Below are 7,453 nucleotides of genomic sequence, written 5' to 3' on the forward strand. Positions count from 1 at the left end.
AAGTAGGTGCCAAAGAGGAGTAGGCTCAGCACAGAGCCTTGAAGGACTCCACTGGTGACTGGCCTCTGAGGAAGGGGTCTCACCAATCCTAACTTATTGGGTCCTACCTGTGAGCCGGCTGGCTATCCAGCATGCCATATAGGGGTTTGTGTCAAATTCATTGTTTAACGATGCCTGAGTGGGGTATTGCATCAAATGCCTTAGCCAGGTCAAGATGGGCAATATGCACTGTTGTACCCTTGTCTATTGCCGTAGTGACTTTTTATTTAAAGAAAAGTCCACCAGGTTCAGTAGACATGACCTTCCTTTGACAAAGCTAAACTGGGATGGATCCAGTGTCTGAAGGTCTCCTATGTTTATGTTTATCATTTCCATGATAATTATTTACCTGGCTTTGCATGTAAGACTAGTCAGATTAATGGTTCTGTAGTTTCTGGAGTCTCTTGATCGACTGCATTTATGAAGAGTGATGACCATTGCAGTCCTCCATTCTCATGGCACAACACCTGTTATAAGACTACAGTTGAATAGTAACTCCAGTGGCCCTGATAAGTCATATATTAGACTATTCAGGAGGCATCCCAGAATATCATCTGGGACTGTTGACACTGTGCTCTTGGCCTTAGTGAGCACATAAAGGACATCTTTTTATAGCTGGTAGGGTTATATTGGAAGGTATTTCTTGGGAGGTAGCGGGGGTGAGTAGGAGGTAAAGCTGAAACTGAATTTGTCAGCCAGCAGATTCACTGTGTTGCCCGACTGCGTGAATGTGGCCCCATTAACCACCATTTCAGCACACTGCTGTGTGCTGCCTTTGAGGTTTCTGACTTAACTGAAGAAGGCCTTATGGTTGTATTTTGCCAGGATGGCTATCTGTATTCTTACTGTATATGTTGCTTTATATTTTTCTCTCGTTGATGCTTCTGTGGTAACATTCTCCTTTTTCCCTTCCTTCCCTTTGTTGCTCTGAGTTTTTGTGGTAAACTAATAACGGATAAGAATATTATCTGCACAGTAGTATATTTCATTTATTTCTGTTGTATCATATAAATCTCTTGATCTTCCCCATTATTGTCCTCCTTTCTTTTTTCAGTCTTAGAAAATGTTGGGTGTGATTTACTTCATGCAGTCTCTTTCATTCATCTGTCTTAATATGACTGTCCATTTCTATTAAATTAAGCAGTTCTCTTAGCACAGTATTTATCTATAAAATTAAGGGAATGTTCTAGCTGCTGTGAAGGCCCGTTTTAGACCATGCAAGTTCAGGTTGCAAACTTTCTCATGGCTTTTATATTTTTTTCACTGTCTAGGTTGTAAAACAGGTAGCTTTCTGCAGTAATTGAAGTAATTTTCTTTACAACCTTATGATCATTAACAATTGAGCTGCAGAGAGACCAAATCAATGCAATGGAGTACTCCAGTATTTCAAACAGAAAATACAATCCCCTTACCTGTTTCCATGCACTGGTTCTTCTCAAGAAATGTAGCACCATCTGAATTTCTGTTGTAATTGTAATACAAATAGTATAGACTAGATGTCACATGCTGAATTTCCACTAATGTCCACATCTTCCAAATTCATGACTTTTGTACATTAATCATTTTGGTGCATGATGACATTTGCACTTGCTGTGTCATTTATTCTGATTTAATTTCAGGGAACTTGGAATAATAGTATACATACATAAGGATATATAGCTTCATTAGACACAAAGTCAAGGTCCACTCAGTTTCATGGATGACCTAACATTGGGTATGCTGACATCTTTTTCTTTAGGTTGTTATGGTAGGAAATGCAAATGACACAGATCTCCATGTTGAGTCAATGTTGTTGAAAAGTACATTGCATCTCTTGCTGTTTCTTTGCACTTCACTATTTCCAGATGAGTTAATGTCCCTTCTCAAACATTAGTTTTCTCAGTTGATTGGGAATTATTTCCTCTTCTTTCTCATTCAAGCCTGTAGCACTTTTTTGTATGCTTCCAGTTCAAACCGATGTAGTGTCCAGAACTTTTTTGGTCTGGCTTGTTTAATAAGTGACTTCCTAGCTAATAATAGTGTCATTTTGTTAATAAATCCTTCACTTTCTGAACTACCTAAGATTGTTAGTCTAGGATGTCCTGCAGTACAGAAATTAATAGGTTCATAGGTTCATACTAGGCTATCTGCCCAAGGGCATTTATAAGCCTAGCCCATAGTTATGTGGCTTTCGCCACCCCTTTAGTTTGAATAAAAACTATGCCTATCATTTTGCTGTGCCTCTGTCAAGCAGTGACACTGAAGTAATCCCTGGGGTATATCTGCAATCTCCCATCCATTGGTCAAGATTCCTCTTGAACAAGGCCAGAGAGGTGCTCTGCCTCACATGTACCGGGATTTTGTTCCACAGCATAGGGAGTCTCTGGGTGATGAATCTGTCCCTCCAGCACGTTCTATTTATAACCGTGTCAAGGTTTAAGTCTCCTGCCCTTGTGGTTCTGAGGGATCTAGATTTTTTGAGGTGAAGCATATTCATCAAATCTGGGTTTGACATGGCCTTATGTCAGGCACAGGTCACCTCTGAGCAAGTGGTATGAGACTGAATAGAGCTGGAGTTCTTTCAGTCGGGCAGCATAAGACATATTTTTGAGACCCTTTATCCTTTTGGTGAGGAACTTTTGGGGCCTTTCAAGCTGCAGCAGGTGTCTGGTCAGATACATTCCGAACGGGGCATTGTACTCAATCATAGGTCTAATGAGTGATGAGTACAGGGGGACGATGGCCTCCCTTGATCTAGATGTGAATCCCTTCATAATCATAGTCACTTACTCATATTTTTAAATTTGTATTTGTATTTTCATAACTGAGAGCCCTGCATGTCCTCCCCGCGGTCGAGTGGCCTCCTAAAGACATACGTGAATGGGCGTGCCTTCGCTGAAGGTTTGGCATCGGGTTGGCAACTCGGCACCATAAAAATTCACTGCCAGTCATTAGCGGACCAGAGTTCCGCTGTGGCGACCCCTAACCGGAAAAGCCGAAAAGACTAACAAACAACAAACTGTTGCATAACATCAGATAAAACAGCGGATGGTGAAGAAAAATGTCAGTGATATTTGCACTATATAAGTTGCACATTTTGAGAGAAATTCAGTGCTATATTCATTTCATATTTCTTTAAATATCTCAATAAACATGCACTTCTAGAAGAATTACTTGTTAACTAGATATAAGCTTTCACATGGTAACAAAAATGTTCAAACAATACAGTTTCCAAGGTATGATTTGTGAAAATTTGGCAAAAAATATAATTTTGGGTTTGTGTGGATTATAATGCTTTATATTTATGGAAAACTATGAATGCACTGTTATCGGTGTAAAGAATACTTCTTACTGATAACATTTCTGTGTGTACAATTATAATATCTTTTTATTGTTAACAAAATATTCACATTTGTTTGTCTTGTACTTTTTAAATTTATTTATTTTTTTAAAAATGCTCTGAAATGCAAGATGTATGTAGGCTGCCAGTGGTTGTGACACTCCACACCACATGGATGTTAATGAGTTAAATATTAAGCCCTAGCTCAAATTCTTTTCTCTTTGAGAGGAAAAATCAGACTGAATGTATTTCTTTAATACTGATGGTTAAGGCCCTCTCAGGCCCAGGCCCTCATTGTAACATCTTAAAGGGACAATGCCAGAGTTTAAAATTCGGGTCCACTGTAAAATCCAAACAAAGCAACACCCATTTCATCGCGTCATCCTAAATCCCACCCACAGTATCAGATAGCTGGAGACATCCTGTATATCTAGTGGTTGCAATGGTGTTTTGCATCCTAATCTCAACGCGACTTAAACTTTGTGTTCCCTGGTCGCTGCTTGGTTCATTTACTGCTTTCCTGCATTTACCTCTTGTGGCATCTTGTAATCTTCATTGGGTAGGTACATCATCTTTTCGCTGGTGATTTATTTTACTTTTATTAAGTTTTGTCAGTTGTTTATGCGCTAATTTGTTTTTAGCGAAACAGAAGGGGCAAAGGTAACAGACGTAGTATTCCATGTGTGGTCTGCACTATCGCAGCTGTTTGCTGCTTTGCAGCTTTTTTTTTTTTTTTTTTTTTTTTACTAAAACCGGAGAGCTGAAACTGAAGCTCTCTGTGCAGGGAGGTGTACGCTGTAGCAACTGGGCTGCCTAGCTGCAAATGCTCATAATTAAATTGTCACATTTCAGCAGCACTGAGAGAGTTTCTGCATGTATGCAGAGAAATGTTGCCGATCATAGCCGTTTGCTGCTTTGGAGCTGTTTGCCAAAACTTTTTTTCTGGAGAGCTGAAATGAAGCGCTCTGTGCAGGGAGGTGTACACTGTAGCAACCGGGCTTCCTAGCTGCAAACGGGCATAAATAATTTTCATATTTCAGCAGCACTGAGAAATTTTCTGCCTGTAAAAAAAGATACACATGTATGGGAATGCAACTAGTACGGGGTTCGTAGTTCCTCAGGGATTGTTATAGCCTGTGGATCGAAGTATGGGACTTCTTTTGGACATATCGCACACGTTCCCTTATTTGGTCGTATTATTGTCTGTAACAGGCTTTGCTTTTGGAGGTACAGTATAGCTCACTGCAGATGATCAGCTGTAAAACTTTTTCTTCCATTATCGAGTAGAAGGAAAACCACCTTCAATCGTTTTGTAAACTTTCGTGTACATAATTTGGGAAGCTTAGAAGGAGCACAGTTGTAGGATCGTTTCATTTTGCTTTATAGTAGTTTAAAGGGAAATTTGAAGTCCGTATTGATGGCAGTTGACTGAGTTTGCATTGATGTGTTTTATTAAAGTTTTACTGTAATTTCTGGAATAATTAAGATATTGTAATCTTTCTTTTTTCACCAAAAAAATCTACTATATCTCTGAGAATCGCGGATTGTTGGCATGCGTATGTGAGGTGCAAGGCGTAACAAGAAATAGCAGATTTGTACTTCACCATCAAAACCCCTTTGCATTTTAGTTTCGATTAAACCCACCACATCCATTAAATGTATTGTACCAGAAGCTTTAATTGCGTAGCCATGATGATAAAATAGAGTATAACTTTCAATATTTTTATTCAGTGTTGAGCTGGGCAACATGTTGCCTATCCAAAATTAATCTGTATGCATCTGTTAGTTTTCTTGAATTTATGTTTGGCATGGAAAGTTAAGCATCATGCTGAATTAAATACATTTTGCACAATTTGACGTAATTACATTTTCAGTTGCATAACTACATAACTGCATTTGTTGTTACCATTTATATATTCGTGTAGACTTTATGAATGCTGTAGGTCCTTGTAGATTAATTTTGAGATATCTAATATGCCAACATGTTAAAATCGTCTGGGCTAGAGCTTAAAATGTATGGTGTTGATTAACAGGTATAGTCCATTGTATTAACATGATTAATAACTTTGATCTGTTGTGTGTGTGTGTGTGTGTGTGTGTGTGTGTGTGTGTGTGTGTGTGTGTGTGTCTGTATATGTATATATATATATATATATATATATTTGAAATGGGGTATAACTTTTATTATTTAGTAGGAAAATGTAACATTAGTGGGTGACTACTAAGCATTATTTATTTTCTCAAAAAATATAGTTGAATTTGAATATTTATGCATTAATTCCCATTTCTTCCAAATTCTGACATTTGTCTCATGATCTTCGACCATGGAATATTAAAAGTTGTAGGTTCTTTCTCAAACCTGGCACCTAGATTTATCCTGTAATTATTGACAATATGATGGAGCATGAAAATTATGATGTGAGTTAGCAATAGCTCATGTGGTTGTTACAGATCCTCCTGAACTGTTTGAGTGAGTACAGGACAGTTTCCCTGGTGATCATTTAGCCATGGGTTCCCACTTAATAACGGCATTCGGCTCATTCAGAGCAGCCCATTTAATTGGTACAGTACAACCTGTCTGATGTATGGGATTTGTTTTTTTTTCCCAGTTTGGACATCTTCTTCCAGCTCAGGGACTATACTGTTTTCCCATTTTGCAGGCTAGATCCACTAATGACTTTCTATAGCTCTGTCCATCACTGGTGTCCATAGGATCATAGAAAGTTACTAGGCTATTGGCCCTGATGACCTTATAAGCCTGTCCAAGAGTTAATAACTACATTTTAAATTACTGTAAATACATTCCTGAAATTATTTTATAATTTCCATAATAAATAAATGTGATATTACCAAAAATGTCTCCAGTCATCCTGACTGACATTTACATGTTCACTCAAAACTTTCCTCTTTGACCTGTTATGTAAGGTTTAGCTTTATTTATATTCCCTTCTTTTGTTACTTTTTTTTCCACTTGTAACAGTGCTTGGTTCAAATTTAAGTTTATTTAATTAACAATTCTTCATGTGTATGTGGTGAATATACTCCATTCAGCAAATTGTGCCATGAGTAGTTCCTGGCCTGATGTGTGTTTGTGTTTCAGATTCTACTTCAGTAGATTAGGTAACATAGTCTGGAATCTCATTTTAAGCATGTTTTGCAAGGGATTATGATTTGAACTTCATTAATATAAATATGCTCCTGGACTTTCTCATGCTGTGCAAAGGTTTGTGGTCAGAGCTCCTCCTTTACTGTAAATATGTTCTTGGAATTTCTCTCATCCTTTCACTCTTGCTAACCATTGCTTTTCTGTGTGTGCATATTTTGAGCATCTCTTATTCATTTCAGAATGGTATATGAGCTTTGTACTGGAAAGGAGCAGACCAGCTGCCTATTGCTCAATAGTATCTATTTTGCTAAATAACTGGTTTATTCACTGTAATATTTCAATATTGGTGCACTTGTAACTGTTCTTAAGCATTTCAGTTTATTCCTCTTTTCGTGGCTCTACTGTGTATTTTTCTAACAAGTGTCCTTCAGGCATAGTTACCTGTGATAAATTGCATGCAGTTTTTGCAAGGTACAGAATCATTCCTAGCAACTTCTGTAATGTCTGTCAGTTTTTTGTTTGCACAGTTGGTGTGACTTTTGTCACAGGGACTGAAGAAATATGATCCCCATATTTTTACACTTTTCACTCTTGAGGGGGAAAAAAGTGCATGCACTCTTTGCCTATTGTACTCTAATGCATCATTCCCACTTGCTGTGAGAATTTTCATTATTATTGTTAAAGCTTGCAGTTTTTTTTCCCAGCAATGTGTTTCTGATGATGCACTATGCTTTCGATATCCTGTGACCTTAAAATAGAAAGTATTATATTAACTTTTTGTCCTTAAATATTTTGTACTAGCCGACAAAGAACTTGTGAATCAATTTTCAACAGAGTGAATAGTGTAAGCTGAAACTTGTATCCTGATGTGGAAAAGTAATCAGCCTACCAAATACATTTCTTATTGTTGCCACTGTATTATAAACGGATTACAGAATTCAAAACGTGAGAGAGAACTATCGAAAATACTGTATTAATGGAAACTTAAT

The 7,453-nt window shown here is 37.7% G+C and overlaps 1 protein-coding gene across 2 annotated transcripts in view; it reads left to right on the top strand.

Moving 5' to 3' along the window:
* GRK4 (G protein-coupled receptor kinase 4) overlaps window positions 1-7,453 on the top strand; it is a 1,249,698-nt gene that overhangs the window by 143,373 nt on the left and 1,098,872 nt on the right. The gene's annotated exons all lie outside the window — the stretch shown is intronic.

The sequence above is a fragment of the Protopterus annectens genome, chromosome 2.part1 (assembly GCF_019279795.1).
Source record: "Protopterus annectens isolate FY-2018-M chromosome 2.part1, PAN1.0, whole genome shotgun sequence".
Taxonomy (NCBI): domain Eukaryota; kingdom Metazoa; phylum Chordata; order Ceratodontiformes; family Protopteridae; genus Protopterus; species Protopterus annectens.